Source organism: Callorhinus ursinus, unplaced genomic scaffold (assembly GCF_003265705.2).
Source record: "Callorhinus ursinus isolate GAN/ISIS: 27379988/994484 unplaced genomic scaffold, GSC_fseal_2.0 scaffold10, whole genome shotgun sequence".
Classification (NCBI taxonomy): Eukaryota; Metazoa; Chordata; class Mammalia; order Carnivora; family Otariidae; genus Callorhinus; species Callorhinus ursinus.
The window spans coordinates 42,581,903-42,599,284 of NW_027397072.1; the positions used below are offsets into that span (position 1 = coordinate 42,581,903).

The 17,382-nt window shown below is 34.4% G+C and overlaps 1 long non-coding RNA gene across 2 annotated transcripts in view; it reads left to right on the forward strand.

Moving 5' to 3' along the window:
• Positions 1–13,420, forward strand: part of LOC141373507 (uncharacterized) — a 69,230-nt gene extending 55,810 nt beyond the window's left edge. For both annotated transcript variants that reach the window (XR_012379572.1, XR_012379571.1), the window contains one exon: positions 13,120–13,420. This is a non-coding gene — a long non-coding RNA (uncharacterized lncRNA). The remainder of the gene's footprint in view (positions 1–13,119) is intronic.
• The last annotated feature ends 3,962 nt before the right edge of the window (positions 13,421–17,382 follow it).

Consider the following 17,382-nt stretch of genomic DNA (forward strand, 5'->3'; position numbering starts at 1 on the left):
CAAGGGAGGCTATAGAATATACCTTAAAAATGCACTTTAATTACATGTCAATTATTTGTGAATACATCTCAATAAAAATCAGTCATTCAATGAACACTTTAAAACCTAACATCCTTTACTACAAATACTAAGAAGCCATAAGACCATTTCTCTGAAAAAAAAATTTTCAATGTGGAAAAATTGATAAAAAGTAGTATGGTATGCCTGTCATTATGAACATTTTAAGAAGTAGATTTTTGTGTACACACTAGAGAAGAAAAGTGAAAATAATAATCAGAGAAGTAGGGGGTGGCTCAATGATACCCAGAAATGGTGTGATTTAGTATATATACCCAAAGAAATATATACCAAAACAAAAATCATGTCAACTTTTTGACACTCTTGATAAAAGATAATGCCATATGAATAATTTGTAGGAGAAGCTTATAAAGTTATTTTATGTACACTTAAATTATAGTTAGAGTAGTATCAGAGGTTTACTACTAATAAGCCTCTTAAACCAACAAATCTAAACAGAAAAAAATCTGTTAGCAGACTATAGAAGATTTTTTTTATTTTTATCAGAAAACTCTCCTCCTGTTCTTAACTGGATGTCAGGACTAGTGTCAGAGAGCAGAACCTTATTGGTTGACAACAGTCCTCAAACTGAGCTAATTCAGCTCCATGGAATAGCAAACCATAATTAGAAAGCATGCCAGTACATGTCTTAATTGGAGTAGCAAGTGTTTATCCACACATCACTTCTGAGGGACAACTATCTGGGTAACTTTGGGTTCTCTATTATTTTCAGACAATAGAGTTAAGAATTATTCTTTTCTAAGACCATTCCACTATTTATTTATTTTTTATTTATTTATTTTTAAAGATTTTATTTGTTTATTTGAGAGAGAGAGGATGAAAGAGAGAGAGAGCACGAGAGGGAAGAGGGTCAGAGGGAGAAGCAGACGCCCCGCTGAGCAGGGAGCCCGATGCGGGACTCGATCCCAGGACTCTAGGATCATGACCTGAGCCGAAGGCAGTCGCTTAACCAACTGAGCCACCCAGGCGCCCCTCCACTATTTAGAATAGCTATTAACGTAAGGCCACGAAAGAGACAAAATGAAAAATTGCAATGTACTTGTTTTTTATTATTTTCTGATTAAAACTCTGAAATTTTAGAGCTAGTTTTTCTAAAGCCATCACAATTTAAAAATACATAATGTTGCTTTCAGTCTAAGATCACTGACACCACCATACATGTACACACACAAACCTCTTTTCAAATGCATTTCTTAGGTTAATGAAAAAAGAAATGATTTATGGACTATCTGAAAATGAATTATAGTGAGAGCACTACACAATAAAAACAGAGAATTGGGCTAAAAAATAAGTTTGAAGATGAGGCATATCTTTAAAAAGTTACTAGAATATAAAAGAGATTGAAAATAAATTAATAAGCAATCTTAAGCAGCGAGAAAAGAACATCACAATAAATATTATGAAAAAAATGAATTAATAAAGATAAAGAAAATGATGAACCAGACAGATAATAATAAAGTTTATGCTGGGTTGGAGAAATATATCTATCTGTCTTCAGAAAGAGTAATGCAAATCACTAAAAATAACAATGACAATATATAAAAGATAAAGAATGAGAGAGTAGCATAACACAGAAACATAGAAGACTTACAAAATTATAAATCTGGAAATCTTGACTAATTTTTAGGGGGGAGGGATCATGCAGCATAAAATTACTCAAGAACAGTTACAGAACCTGAAGGGATGATTTCATAGACTTAAAAAACTTTAAAGGCTATCAACGATCTGCCTCCAAATAAGGTAAATCTATTATGATGAATTCTACCAAACTTTCAAGAAAATATTTCCTATGATATGTAAACATTCCAAGATCACAGTAAAAGATAGATAACTGTTTGAATCAGTCCTTGATGGTACGGTACCCCTAATACCCACAGTTGGACAAGGTGAATATAAAATTAATCTGTACATGGTGATACTATGAAGTATCATTACTTTAAAGTAAATTATAAATTTAATTAAAGCCTTAGCATATAAAGCCTAGTTATAATTATGCATAAAGTATCATGACCAAGTAGAATTTGTCCTAGGAATATAATAATTAATAGATCAACTGATATATTATAATTAATTGAATCAAATCATAACCCTATGATTTTATTACTCGATGATGGAAAATAATTTTCAGTTATACATTAAGTTATGATTTAAAAAAAAGCAGAAGTTAAGTATAAAAACCTAGAAGAAATGGGCGCCTGGGTGGCTCAGTCGGTTAAGCGTCTGCCTTCGGCTCAGGTCATGATCCCGGGGTCCTGGGACCGAGTTCCATGTCAGGCTCCCTGCTCAGCGGGGAGTCTGCTTCTCCCTCTCCCTCTGCCTGCCGCTCCCCCTGCTTGTGCACGCTCTCTGACAAATACATAAATTAAAAAAAAACAACCTATAAAAAAACCTATAAAACCTTAAAAAATAATTAATACAGGGAAACTACTTAAGTATTCCTTTTACAGTTAAAAATAAGACCAGAAAGATGGATCAAGCGGTATGTTGCGTTAAGTGAGATAAGTCAGACTGAGAAAGATAAATAACATAAAATTGCACTCATATGTAGAATCTAAAAAACCAAAACAAATGAATAAGCAAACAGACATAAAATGTTAATCAGACCTGTAAATGCAGAGAATAAACTGATAATTGCTGGAAAGAGAGGGGTGGGGAGGGGCAAAATAGGTGAAGGCAACTGGGAGATACAGGTTGCAGGTTACAGAATGAGTAAGTCGTGGGAATATAAGGCACAGCATAGGGAAGATTAGTCAATGACACCGTAATAGTGCTGCATGGTGACAGGTGCTGAATACAGATACCATAATGTAGAGAGATGTTGAATTACTGTTCTACACCTGAAACTAATGCCACATTGTGAGTCAACTATCCTCAAATAAAAAAAATGAAAATAAAGATAAAATATATTGAATTAGAGTATACACCACACACACACACAGACAAGACTGCAATGTTCACTATCATCTGCACTAAGCAAAAGTACTATGGGGGTTCTAGCTGATTTAATAAGAAAAATAATAAGAATAATAGGATAAATAGCCACAAACAACATGATTTGCTACCAAAAACATTCATGGGAGACATTTAAACACAAAAAATAGTGACAGTAAAAAATAAGGCTTCCATATGAGATTAACATATAAAAAATACATATAGTCTCCTAAATGCCAGAATGACTACAAATGTATAATAGCCAAAAAGGATCACTAATAATACAAGTAACAATTCTAAAGAAACTCTGAGTAATTCAATAAGAAATGGATGAAAATCATATACAGAAACTATCAAATTTTTCAAAGGTCTTAAACTGACACCTAAATAAATATATATCTTTATCATGGTCTGGGATATCATGACTCAAATTGTCAGTCTTTTCTATGAATAAGCTATATCCCACCCAAACACTTAAAATAGATTAAAAGAAACTATTCTAAATGCAATCTAAAAGAGTAATTGTCCAAAAATAATAAACACTAATTTCAAAAAGATAAATGAGATGGGGTGAGCATAAATTTTCCCTACCAGAAATCAAAACATCAATGTACCATATAGTTAGGATAATTTAAAGACAGTTGGCTAGCAAATATGAAAAACATCATGCCCTCCATTTTCCATTACCAACAAAGTTTATGACTTATATTAAAAAGTAAAATATAAAACAAGTCATCTCACAAAGACCAAGAGACAGACAGAGGCAAAGATAGAGACAAAACAAAGAGAAGACAGAGAAATACACATCTTAAATTTTGTATGTCCTTGAAAAATCATCAAGACCCGAGTAAATAGGCATTCAAAAATCACAGTCTTCTTTTACTTTGAATTAATTCTGTGACTCCCCTTTTTTTCTAATGTATATGAGAGCAAATCTCTCTTCCTAGGAACACAAAGCAAGTTCCAGAAAAGGTTGAGGTGGTGAATCTTGGATTATACTCAATTATAAGAAAAGAAAATATAATGTAGGAAGAATTAAGATGTGATTGTCTCCACTTTTTTGCTGATTGCCAATCTGTTTTATTTATAAGGCTAGTATATCTTCCCTTATTTAAAAAAAAAAAAAAAAAAAGAGGCGCCTGGGTGGCTCAGTCAGTTAAGCCTCTGATTGAGGCTCACGTCCCAATCTCAGGGTCCTGGGGTCCAGCCGTGCAGGGTTCCACCCTCCATGGGGAGTCATCTTCTCCCTCTCCCTCTGCTCCTCCTCCTACTGCCCACTTATTTCTCTCTCAAATAAATAAATAAAATCTTAAAAAAAAAATTCCAACATGATTTTTTAAACTTTTTTAATAATACAGGAAATAAACAGTATGTTGTTACAGAACAGGGCCCAGAAACAAGTATGCATAAATGGGACTATTGCCTTTTATGTGAATTCATATATAATCACTTCAAAAAAAAACTGCATTTAAAATTGCTGGGATGACTGGCTCTCTATACGAAAAAAGTTCCTTAAATAATACTGCACATAACATGTATTACAAATAAAAATCTAATATATATTAAAATCTTTGATAGATATATTAAAGATATAAAAATTAGACATTATGTGTTGATGTGGGAAACAAAGGAAAAGAAAAAAAAATAAATTTCCTTACTACTTAGAGCCCATTCACAAGTCAGGCAGAGTGACATTCCTCTAGGAACTCAGCTGCCTCCATTTTAATATTTTGCTAAGAGCAAAAGGCAATTTTAGCTTAACATTATTCTGAGCCCCCAGGATCCTGTAAGTCTACTTTAACATATAAAAATTCCTTTGGAAACTTCCTTTATATCTATTCCCTCAAGATGCATGTTGGCAATCAACCCCCAAGCACATGACCCACCAATATACATCTAAAGGGTCTCATAACTGAGGTTTTATTAGACAGTAATAAATGACTTTTTCCCAACAGTAGCTAGCTCCCTCAAGGTCCTGGAAATCTTGCTTCCAAAATTCCTTATAGACTTACACCATTTCTAATGCCCTCCCAACTTCAAAGTATATAATCAGCCACTCCTTGTAACCCCAATGCAGCTTTTTCTGCACACAGGTCATGTCCCTGTGCTTTAAAAAAACGACCTTTTTGCACTGAAGATGTCTCAAGAATTCTTTCTTGGCCATTGGCTCCGAACTCCAATTTCAAACCACATGATGTATAAAGGTATAGAGCATATAAAACAAAATGGAGAGAGCAACAGATTTCAGCAATAAAAGGCAAAACATTCTTTACATCTGACATCAACATAATTTTTAAACAAAAAATGATCTAGAAGAACTTGCAATATGTATTTTGAAAATAATAAATATTCATAACATAAAATAAGTTCCATAAATTACAAAAAGACAAGAAAACTATACATATATACATATGATATAACTCAGCAACTCAGAGAAGAAATGTAAAAGACTAGTAGACTTTTGAAAAATATGCTTATTTTTTATAATGTTAAGGAAATGTGTATTTTTTAAAAAGAAGAACTAGATATAATTTTTCCACTGAATTTGAAAACATTTAAACTAGCAATAATATCCTATGTTGATTTGTCATGTGGAAATTGTATTCAAATACAAGGCTGATGCAAATGTAGGCTCATAAAGAACTTTTGGAAAGCGATTTGACCATGTTTATCAAAATATGATATTCTTTGTCCCAATAATTCAAGTATAGTTATTCACTGTAATTTAATATACTCAAATGTATGCACAAAGATATTGCGCATGTGTGCTACATCACTGTTTTAATAGTAAAATACTGGTAATAATTAATAATAAGAGAATAGTTGAATATATTTGGGGATATCTACAGTAATACTTAAAATGGAACCATTACAATTAGTGAGACCCTTTAATTATGAATGTTATATTTCAGAGATTGTGATATATACCAAAAAAGTATATCCATTATAACAAAGAGGACAGTTTTTAAGATCGCTATTATAATTTTGTTAAGTCTTTGACCAGGTATTCCAAAATAGAATTGATAACATAGCATCAGGAATTGCTTTTACCAAGAATTCATAAACATTTTGACAGAAAAGTGTTAACATTTCTGTGAATACCCTCACCATGAGGAAGTATCTGTGAACACTATCTGTTCACTGTTTAAAACATAAAGGAAGCTAATGGAAATGGGGAAATTGTCTATTTATTTTTTCTTGCTAGCTTTGATATGGACTTTAATACCACTTTATTTGTGATTTTGAAAAATTAAAATCAAATATAAAAAATAACTTTTAAAAATATTGAAACTACATTTAATTGACAGATGATAACTTTATGATTTACTGTAATTTGTTTAGAACTCTTTTTCTTTAATTTGATCATCTCTTAATCATCCTGGAATTATTTATTAAGTACACTTTGCAATATAAAAATGTAGAGATAGGTATTTTTTCCTAAGCTGTAAAAATTATAATAGTAAAGATACATTTATTTTAGGGGGAAAAACTTTATATATAAGTGATTTGAATTATATTTTGTAGGGCTTTTCTATAGTTATGAAATAAATTAATTCTTTCTCCTCCCCTTACAATTGTTTGCCTTATTATCCTGGGGAAAATAACTGAACAAAACAAAACCTCTAACAGCTAGATAAAAGAAAATTGCAGCAATTATCAGTTTTCACTTCCTTCTTCTCTTTGGAAAGTTTTATAAGGTGGCAGACTATCTCAATACCACATCTTTTCCAGCCTCAAAATTATAAGCTGTAAATGGTATGAATGGCTGTGATTAGTCCCAGGAAGAACTTGATGGTTTGTTCTCTCGGCCTCTTATTCTTTAGTGTATAAACTTGGTGTAGTTCTCTGTGTGTTTTAGCATTAAATTTTTGACATGCCAGAAATGTTTTTCTTCTTTGATTATGCTAGAAGAAAGCAGTAACATTAAATAAGGCTTTCCATTAGTCTTTTCCAATCAATAAAAATAGATGAAAACACTGACAAGAAGAGTGGTAAAGACTTTTGGTAGGAACAATGACAATCACACAATAAAGCCACTGAGTAAGTTCTGCTAGACTTGATGAAAATGGTGCAAGATTAAATGACCTAATCAAAGCTCAGGCCACAGATTCATTATATTTATGTTATAAAGGCATTAAAAATGTGCAAAAGTATATATACCAAAATTATAACATTGACTTTCTGGGTGGTGGTAATACAGATAGTTAGAGATAGAAATAGAGATAGAGATATAGTATCTACAATTTCTTGCGACAAATGTCTTTTTCATAACTAAAAATATAATTCTAAATCATTTGTTATTAGGTGATTGCCAATTGAAATAATATAATACCATTACACACCAATTACAATGGCTAGAATTATTATTTTTTTAAATGCCAAATGCTGGTGCAGATGCAGAACAAAAGGACCTTTCAGTTAATGCTGATGGGCACACAAATGGCAATGCCACTTTGAAGACTGCTTGAGAATTTCTTACAAAGCTAAACATAATTTTTACCTTAGGATCCAGCAATCCCATCATAGATATTTATCCCCCTAATTTGCAAATTTTGGTAACATAAACTTTGCATGTGAATGTTTATAGCAGCTGGAAGCAACCAAGATGCCCTTCAAAGGGTGATTGGATAAACAAACTGCGGTACATCTATACAATGTAATGTATTCGACAATAAAAAGGAATAAGCTATCAGGCTATGAAAAGGCATCATTGAAACTTAATGCATATTGCTGAGCAAAAGACAGGTTGTTATAAGGGCGCCTGGGTGGCTCAGGCATTAAGTGTCTGCCTTCGGCTCAGGTCACGGTCCCAGGGTCCTAGGATCGAGCCCGCATTGAGCCCCGCATCGGGCTCCCTGCTCAGCGGGAAGCCTGTTTCTCCCTCTCCTACTCCCCCTGCTTGTGTTCCCTCTCTCACTGTGTATCTCGCTGTCAAATAAATAAATAAAATCTTAAAAAAAAAAGATAGGTCGTTATAGCTACATACTGTGTAATTCCAATTATACAACATTCTGGAAAGGAAAATCTCTAGAGACAGTGAAGAGTTAGTGGTTCTCATGGGTTCAGGTGGAAGGAGGGGGCTAAACAGGTGAAGCACAGAGGATGTGGAGTGGTGAAAACATTCTGTATGATACTGCAAGGGTAGACCCAAGAAATTATGCATTTGTCAAAACCCTTAAAACTACAGTACAAAGAGTGAAACAATGTATATACATTAAAAACAAATTATTTTTGATGGGGTTTCCCAAGAAGGAATGCAGACTGTCACAAAAGAATCTAACTGAATTACAAAATGTGTGAAACTACCTAAGTGAAGAGGGTGGGGGGAAGGTACAAACTTAAGTAAGTTTGTGCCCAGATGGAGTTTATAAGATTGAAGACGAAAGGAAATACACATAAGCCCTGTACTCAGTTAATAAAGTTTCCTATTGGATGCTGAAACAATTCTGCTACTAATACTGGAACTGAACAATTTATGATGAATCACAGATGGTAGGAAAGGGAGTTTTTACAGATAAGCAAGAAGGGGAAGCTAGAATAATCTAGGTGGTAAAAAAACTAGAGTTGGAGATAATGTAAACTCATGTTTATCTTAATATTGATACAGATGGTTACATATAGAAATATATGTTTATGTATGTGTATGTGAGTTAGTCTACACACACATATATTTTCTTACTCTTGTTTGCTGGAAAGGCCAACAAGAAACAACATAGCCATAGCAATAAAAAAATCTCGTACCCAGATCATGATTTCTACTACCATTCTCCAATAAAAGGAACCAGGGCTTCTTGGAGAAATGACTGCATACAGGACCTGGACAGAAAATAAGACAGGATGAACCTGAAGTGTCTTGAAGTGCCAGAAAGCAAGAAAGTGCTAATAATAATAATGATGATGATGATGATGCTGATGCTGGAATTATGACAAAGTGTCACAGGAGGTGACTGAAAAAGCTCTAAATGGGCAAAACTAGAACAATTTGGGCATCAAAATAAGTAAAACTATTGGATTATAAACTTTAGGATAAATGAATATTCTGGAGTCATACTGATACAAATAAATGATTGAATAAATAAATAAAGGAAGGAAAAGAGACAAATGTCTTATGCAGAAGAATTCCAAATAATTTTTGTAGGTATTCCACCCACTCCCCAGGAGGTAATAGCATAAATTCTTACTCTTCAAGTGTGGGCAGCTTATAGTAACTTATGTCCAAAGACTACTTGGAAGAAGGGGGAAAGAGTAACTTTACAGTGGAGAAACCTGAAAAACACCACCACAGCCACATGATCAAAGTAAACCTCTACAGTGACAAATCATGTTGGTAATATGTAACCTAAATATGACGTGATAAAATACTACTTCATCTCTGTGGTCTTCTTCCCCAAAGCATATGCTCTGAACTTAATCATAAGGAAATAACATCAGGCAAATTCCAATAGAGGGATATCTTATAAAATACTCAAAAAATACTCCTCAAAAATGGCAAATTCCTCAAAAACAAGGAAACTTGGAGAAACTATGACAGCCAAAAGGAACTTAAGGGGACATGACAGGATAGAATCCATGAACAAAGATATTAGGTAAAATCTAAGCAAATCTGAGAAAACCAAGTTTTATTTAATAATCACATATCAATATTAGTTCATTAGTTGTGACAATATTAGTAAGATAATTCTTATCTTAGAATTAGATATTTAGAATATTAGATGATTATATATCTAGAATTAGATATTAGAATTACCTTACTAATACAGAGCTTACTATCAGATGTTAGTGATAGGAGAAACTAGGAATTCTCTACTATCTTCTCAATTCTTCTGTAAATATAAAACTCTTCTAAAAATATAGCATTTAAAAGAATGAATAGGATACATTTATCTATATCTACAAACAGAAAAAAAAAAGCATCTGAAAGAATATCAATCAAGTTTCATGATGAGTACCTGATTTTTGAAGCAATTTTTCATTATTCTTATTTATCAGTGATTAGACTTTTTTTCTAAACTGAATATAGAGGGGCGCCTGGGTGGCTCAGATGATTAAGTGTCTGCCTTCGGCTCAGGTCATGATCCCGGGATCCTGGGATCGAGTCCCATATCGGGCTCCCTGTTCAGTGGGGAGTCTGCTTCTCCCTCTCCCTCTGGCATTCTCTCCACTTGTGCTCTCTGGCTCTATCGCTCTGTCAAATAAATAAATAAAACTTATTTATTTATTTTTAAAAGATTTTATTTATTTGAGAGAGTGAGAATGAGAGAGAGAGAGCACGAGAGGGAAGAGGGTCAGAGGGAGAAGCAGACTCCCTGCTGAGCAGGGAGCCCGATGTGGGACTCAATCCCGGGACTACAGGATCATGACCTGAGCCGAAGGCAGTCGCTTAAGCAACTGAGCCACCCAGGCGCCCTAAATAAATAAAATTAAAAAAAAATGAATATAGATTTATTTTATTATATAAACCAAGAGTATTTTTAAAAATCCTTTATTTATTTATTTATTTATTTATTTATTTATTTATTTATATTTTTAAAGATTTTATTTATTTATTTAACAGAGAGAGAGAGAACACACAAGCAGGGGAGCAGCAGAGGGAGAGGGAGAAGCAAGCTCTCCACTGAGCAGGGAGCCCAACACAGGGCTCCATCCCAGGACCCTGGGATCATGACCTGAGCAGAAGGCAGACGCTTAACCAACTGAGCCACCCAGGCGCCCCAAAACTTTTATTTTTTAATAATCAACCAAAGAATGAACTCAGAGCACCCTCACTATACAGATGTCATTACTATCCACTTACATTATGAGTAGGATTTTAATAACATCTGCTCAAATGCAGTGACGATGCCTCTGTGCTTTCATCTGGGGATTGCGAGGAGAGGTACAGATACTCAAGCAGCTCTTAGGGGTACAGAAAAAAATGGTCTCAGGATTAAACTTCAAATCTCGCAAAAAAGTGGGTTTAATTTGGTGGGAATCTTCTCTGATGTTGCTTAATATAATAATGCCAAGTAAAATCTGGTCTTTAAACTGGGTGATGATGCTAAATAGACGAACTCAAATATCAACCACAAAGTCCTTTCCAAATCAATGGATTCAGTGAAGTTTAGGGAGTTGTAAACAGAGATCATTGGAATGTGCCCATTGGGAAAAATGAGTGATTTCTTAGCCACAGAGGATTAGATGTTTAGGAGGTTAGAGATTTAACTAAGCATTTTTATCTTTTGTGAAATGGATCACAGAAATGAAATAAGTAGTTATTAATTTAGATGGTATAAGAAATTGATACAATTACATAAAAAGTGAAGTACACTTAAAACACCATCTTAATAAAACTTTTATATATGTAGACTAATTATCACATTTGATTCTCACAGCCCACTAAAATGTTTTTTGGTTAACATTATTATCAATACCATATATAGAAGGGAAATAAGGTTCAGAGAGGCTAAATATATTGCCACAGGCCTCACAACTTGCAGTGACAAGATATGGATTTGACCTACATATTATGAATCTATGACTGGGTAGTTTTGTTTGTTTGCATGTTTTATTTTGTTTTTAGAAAATACAGTCTTCTCCCAAACCCTGAAAAAAGTACACTACAAAAGTACACTTTAAGTAGAACATACAGCCATATATTGAATTGATCCTAAATCATATCTTATGCCATGTTTTGGGTGACTGGGATGTATAATATTAGGTTGCTTAGAGGAATCTAGTAGAATTTGAATATCCAAATTAATTTTATTGACCTCAAAAAATTACACACTTTGGAAATAGTTTATATTCAACATCCAGATCACTGTTCTAATATGATTAACCTTGATTTTAGGGTAAAACCCAAAGGTTATGCACTACCTTCAAAATCAGGTTATTAGCCTCATAAAAATGCAAAGTCAAATGTATAAAAAACTGCTACTTTATGTAGGTTGCCATATGTCATAGGCAACAAACTACTGACTGAACATATGTGAATAGAATTTATTACCGGAATAAAAGAAATCCTTTAGCAAGAAAAAGTGGACGCATATTCAGTGATGACAAACTCAAATTATAGGTTTGGTCAGAATTTTGAAGCATATGTGAATAAAGTACCATGCTTATAAACCTAAATTTCATCTATAATATCCCTGCCAAACCATGCTAACATTTTGTCCAGCATTTTTTCTGTTTTTTTTTTCTGTGTACTTCTTAAAAGCTCCAGTGGCAATACTTTCACTAAACACTTATATTTCAAATATTCAAATATATTCAAATACATTTCACTATAGTCCAAAGCTATAATTACCTTATTGAGCAGCTTTATTAGAAGATGTCAATCCATAGTTACCTACTTTCTCTTATAGCTCATTTACGTTAGAGTAAAATTTAATCCTGAGATCATCAGGGAAACCATCTTCCAAATATTTGCTGAGAATTTGCTCTGAGCCAACAACCTCCCGAGACAAACCTTGGGGTCATTATTATGAATGAAATATAGAATCTGCTATCAGGATATTTCATCTCAATAAAGAAATCCCTACACAGTTTAGAGGAAACAAGTTATAAAACAAAAAGTCTATACCTTGTCCAAATTATCTTCACTTACGAAGTAATAAGGAAAAAATCACAAATGTATCAAAAATAAGCAAACCAAATAACAAATAAATAAATGAGTAATAACTAAGGTGTATGGGCTCCCAATGATTCTGAAAGGATATGTTGCCCAATTTTCTGTTATTTTAAATTTTTCTTAGAGGTATTTTCAATAAAATACAATTTTACATAGACATTAATGGTTTACTTCAGTCACAGTAAGAACTCACTAATAATCATAAATAAGATTAATAGTACTAAAAGAACAATATAACCATATTGGTAGAAAAGGTAATGAGGTAGCTCACTGTTATTGGTTGGTACTAGATTAGTGTCCATAAGTGAGAACATTGTTATATGTTAGTAATAATTAGTAATTACTAACCCCAAAACTAAGAAAAGATCTTATTCACAATCACCAAAAACTTGTGTAATTGAAAAGGCTTCAGCCCCTTGTGCCAGCCTAGCAGTCTTTTAAGATTTAGCAAGCACTCTTAGCCTGCATGATTAACTAAACCTTTCTTTGTATATCTATAGATCATGCATTCTTTCCTAGAAAGAACAGAGCTCTTCTGCATGTCACCAGGCTCTCTTGCACAGCCTCCACCCAGGGAACCACGGAACCAGAACTTCTTGCATAACGTCAGAGCACCTAGATAACTGTGTAGCTGGCATCATGGAGTCTGCACAGAATCAAGAAATGTCACAGATTACTGCACTCCCTTAACTGATCAAACTCCTTGAAAAATCTCTGGGCCAGGCAGAAACCTCTGAGTTGGCCTTCTGACAAGAGTCTGCCTTCTTCCCAGGTGGCCGGCCTCCTGAATAAAGCTCAATTTTTTTTCCAATCCAAACTCATCTCTTGAGTGTTGGCTTTTCAAGTGACCGGCAGCTGAACTTGGGTTTCGGTAACACAGTTTATAATAAATTGTTCATTACTGCCTGTGGGGTAACTATAATTAAAACAAAATAATCTTCCAACCCAGGAATCTCCACAAAGGTACTAGAAGAAACACCCTTACTATTGAAGCATTAAACCAAAACGTGATATGGTCAAGCAGATTTTCATAGAAATAGCTGATATAACACATTATATACATGTTCTCAAGATAAACAACTAGTCCTCTTGTAAGAGGACTTGACAGCACCATTTGTGATATATAGTTTATCTTAACTTTACCTGGTAATCGAGGTGACCGCCTATGTTAGCCAGTAGGCTTTATCCAGAGGAAAAGCACACTTCTCATATCTTTATGACAGGAGGTAGTTTTACAAATCAGAGCAAGGAATCCACTGAAGTTAAGATTCTTAGGAGGGGTACCACCCCTCTCCAGGTTTACATTTCAAAGACATGGCTCCCAGACATTCCCAGGTCAAAAAGCTGACAAAAGGCTTATCTAGTCTTCAAAAGGATTTATATACATTTCAAAGCAAGGAGAAAGCACTTATAGTTGCAAGTTTTATAAGATAAATGCTCTAAGAAAAAGGAGGGGAGGGAAATCTCTCCCTTTACTTTCAAAAGGGAGAAGTAAGCCTCTTATTTGTAATTTGTATTTGTCCTTTTATGACTCAGATTTTAACTACTGAAACAATGGAAGGAAATTTAAAGAAAAACATACACAAAAAGAGCCTATGAAGCAGAAAAAAGAGAAAGAAAAACATACATAAAAGAAAAAAAAAGTATTTAGCTCTAAGAACAACTCAATTAAGATGGACTAGGAAATGATGTAATAAGGAAATACCCTAAACATGTATCAGAAATTTACTATTTAACATATTTAAAGAGATGGTACAAACCTATAAAAAATCTAATTTTAAAATGTGTATCATTCAACACAATAAGAAATCCAAAAATTTTCAAAAACTAAAAGGCTAGTCAATCTTTCCTTTAATAAGTGAACTTAGTTAATATTAAAAAAAATTAATTCATACCTGTTAGCCAAGAAGATCACTTGATTGATGAGAGGCAGGCAATCCATTCCAATCCAAAGCATTAGACCTTTCCTGTTGTCGTCCACCACTCTGCCCACCTGGCATTTCTTTCATTGAAGACGGACATTAAAAAATATTTTAAAGTAAGTAAAAAAAAATTAGTAAGTTAGGTTCTAACTTGAGCATTAACCAACAGTTTTTTTTTTTTTTTAATTTTCATAATTTTGTTTCAGGTCAATCCCAGGCCTAGAAATCAAGAGGCTAGATATGGTAGCAGTTGACATATTCAAGTTTTATTATTGGAATTTTCCTTTTTTAAATTAATAAAACAAGCTCAAATAGTGAATTTATACCTAAAGACTTCAGAGAATCAAACAAGAATATTATACGACTCAAAGGAGAAGCCAAAAAACAGTCACTTTCGTGAAGCAAAAATACTGTAATGGAGACCAAAATCGGTTCTTTTGGTAGTTTGTTTGTTTTTTTCCAAGTGGAGAGGAAGGGATAGACAAAGTGTCCTTCCACCACACAGACTTTATGTAGATGTCCACAATTTACAATATTTGTCAGGGTTCCTATAGAATCAGCCAATGTAGATGGTGTGGTCTAGACAATGAGCACTGTGTCTCTTTGAAGAACAAGTTTGTTCCTATGGTTTCTAAGATGCCATTGTAATTGAATGTAAAATCTATTTTTATAAAGAATAAAACAAAACATTTTTCTCTTAAACATGTTCAACATGTTTAAAATAGCTTTATACTTTTTTTTCAAGTGCAGGAGTTGCAAACTATGTCCAGTTCACAAGTCAAATCCAGTCTGTGACCTATTTTTGTAGTCTTCAAGTTGAGAATTTTTTTACATTTTGAAAGGGTTGTAAAAAATACACACACACACACACACACACACACTGCAACAGAGACCATGTGTGGTGCACAAAGTCTAAAGTATTTGCTATCTGGCTATTTAAAGAAACAGTTTGCTAATCCCTGCTTTTAGTGAATTGTCTTTTTTTGGAGGGGGAGTTGAAGGGGGAAGTTTATACCTTCAAAACAGAGCTAACATATTGCTCACTCTAAAATTTCTTTTTTTTTTAAAGATGAAACCAGTTCCTTTTACTCTAAATATCTTCCTTCCTAACTTTGTGATTATTTTTTTATTACTAACTATATACTGGCATACTGTGTTTTCTTTTATACACATGAATGCACATATGTGTGTGCACTAGTATGCGTTCCCTGTGATAGGACTCATTAAATATGTGATATTAATGATTTTGTAGATAAAGATAAAACATGTTAACTAAAAGAGTCCTTCCACATGGGGATAAAGCAATTTGTTCTAAAATACTAAATGAGAGGTGTCCTGAGGTCCTTACAGAATCTGGTGTCACCAGCTAGACCCCAAGAACTGACCTTTACTGCCCACCTGCTTGTACTCACTAACCTTTGTCTTACATTTTTCCTTAAGCTCTTTTTTCTAGTTTACCTCTTAACTAAAGCAATGAAACCTGAAACCACTCCTCAGGCCATGGTGACTGCCCTGACAAGAACCCCCACTAGCCCAGACCACCCAGACAATTTGAGCTTAGCTCCTGACTCCAATCTCCCCAGATGAACTGTGGAGTGACCCCTGGAATGACTGACAACTACCCTTACCTCACTATAACTCTAATATCTCACCCAAGAAGGAGCCTCATTTACACAACATACAACATACATATAGGTATGTTTCCCTAAGGCACAGGGGTGACCTTATGCTGGTCTTTACATACCATGAGAAGGCTTCCCTTATCTAAATATTCAACCTAACCCTAAACAAAAGGAATCCATTCACCCTCTCTCATGGAGTCATGGCTTTGGAAGCTATTCCCCATGATCTCCTTATTAGCCGCAAAGAAAACTTTGTGCAACGACTCACCTGGTACAGTTTCTGACTCACCAAGGAGTGAACTCACATCAGTTTGGTTACACTGGGAGTACTTGCAATGTAAAGAAGATTGGTATCTCATTTTCCTATCAGACATATCCAATTAAGCAAGTCTTGCTCCTACAGGTACTGGATGTAGACAATGGCAAAGCAGTGATAGCCAAGCTTGCTCCTACAGTCTTCCATCAGTCTTGCTCCTACAGGTACTGGATGTAGACAATGGCAAAGCAGTGACAGCCAAGCGGCCTGCCTTCTTGCCTGTTGCCAGAGCTATGCCAAATGCTTTCTAGTGGGTCAACTAAACCTCATGGGAAATAGTCATCCTAAATCTCTTACTAGTATTGTATTTGAGAGGTCTTGCTGGAGTGAATTTTTCTACTTCAGTAAACTGTGCACTTGGGAGAGCTCCTAAAGAAAATCCAAATATCTCGTGCATGCACCCCATAAAAGAGCCTGCATTTAGAAACCAGTCATATACCGGGCACCAGTGGTCCATTGCCAGAAAAGCAACATCAGGCAACACAAGGAGGACTCATCTTTTCCTGTCTCCCACTCCCAAATATAAGACAGTCATAGAACTATCGCATGCAAAAGGGAAGTGGGAGGAAATAGCCATGCTCTCACTCATGCTCAGCTGGTTGGACGTCTGACTCTTGATTTCAGCTTAGGTCATGATCTCAGGGTTGTGAGAACAAGCCCTGTATCGGGCTCCACACTGGGTGTGGAATCTGCTTGAGATTCTCTCTCCCTCTCTCTTTGCTCCCCCGACCACCCAACCCTCTCTCTCTCTGAAAAAAAAAAAAAAGAGAGAGAGAGAGAAAAGAGAAATACACTCATGCTATTTTTGTGTTTTTGTGTCTTTCTTTCTTTCTTTCTTTCTTTCTTTCTTTTTCTTTTTCTTTCTTTCTTTCTTTCTTTCTTTCTTTCTTTCTTTCTTTCTTT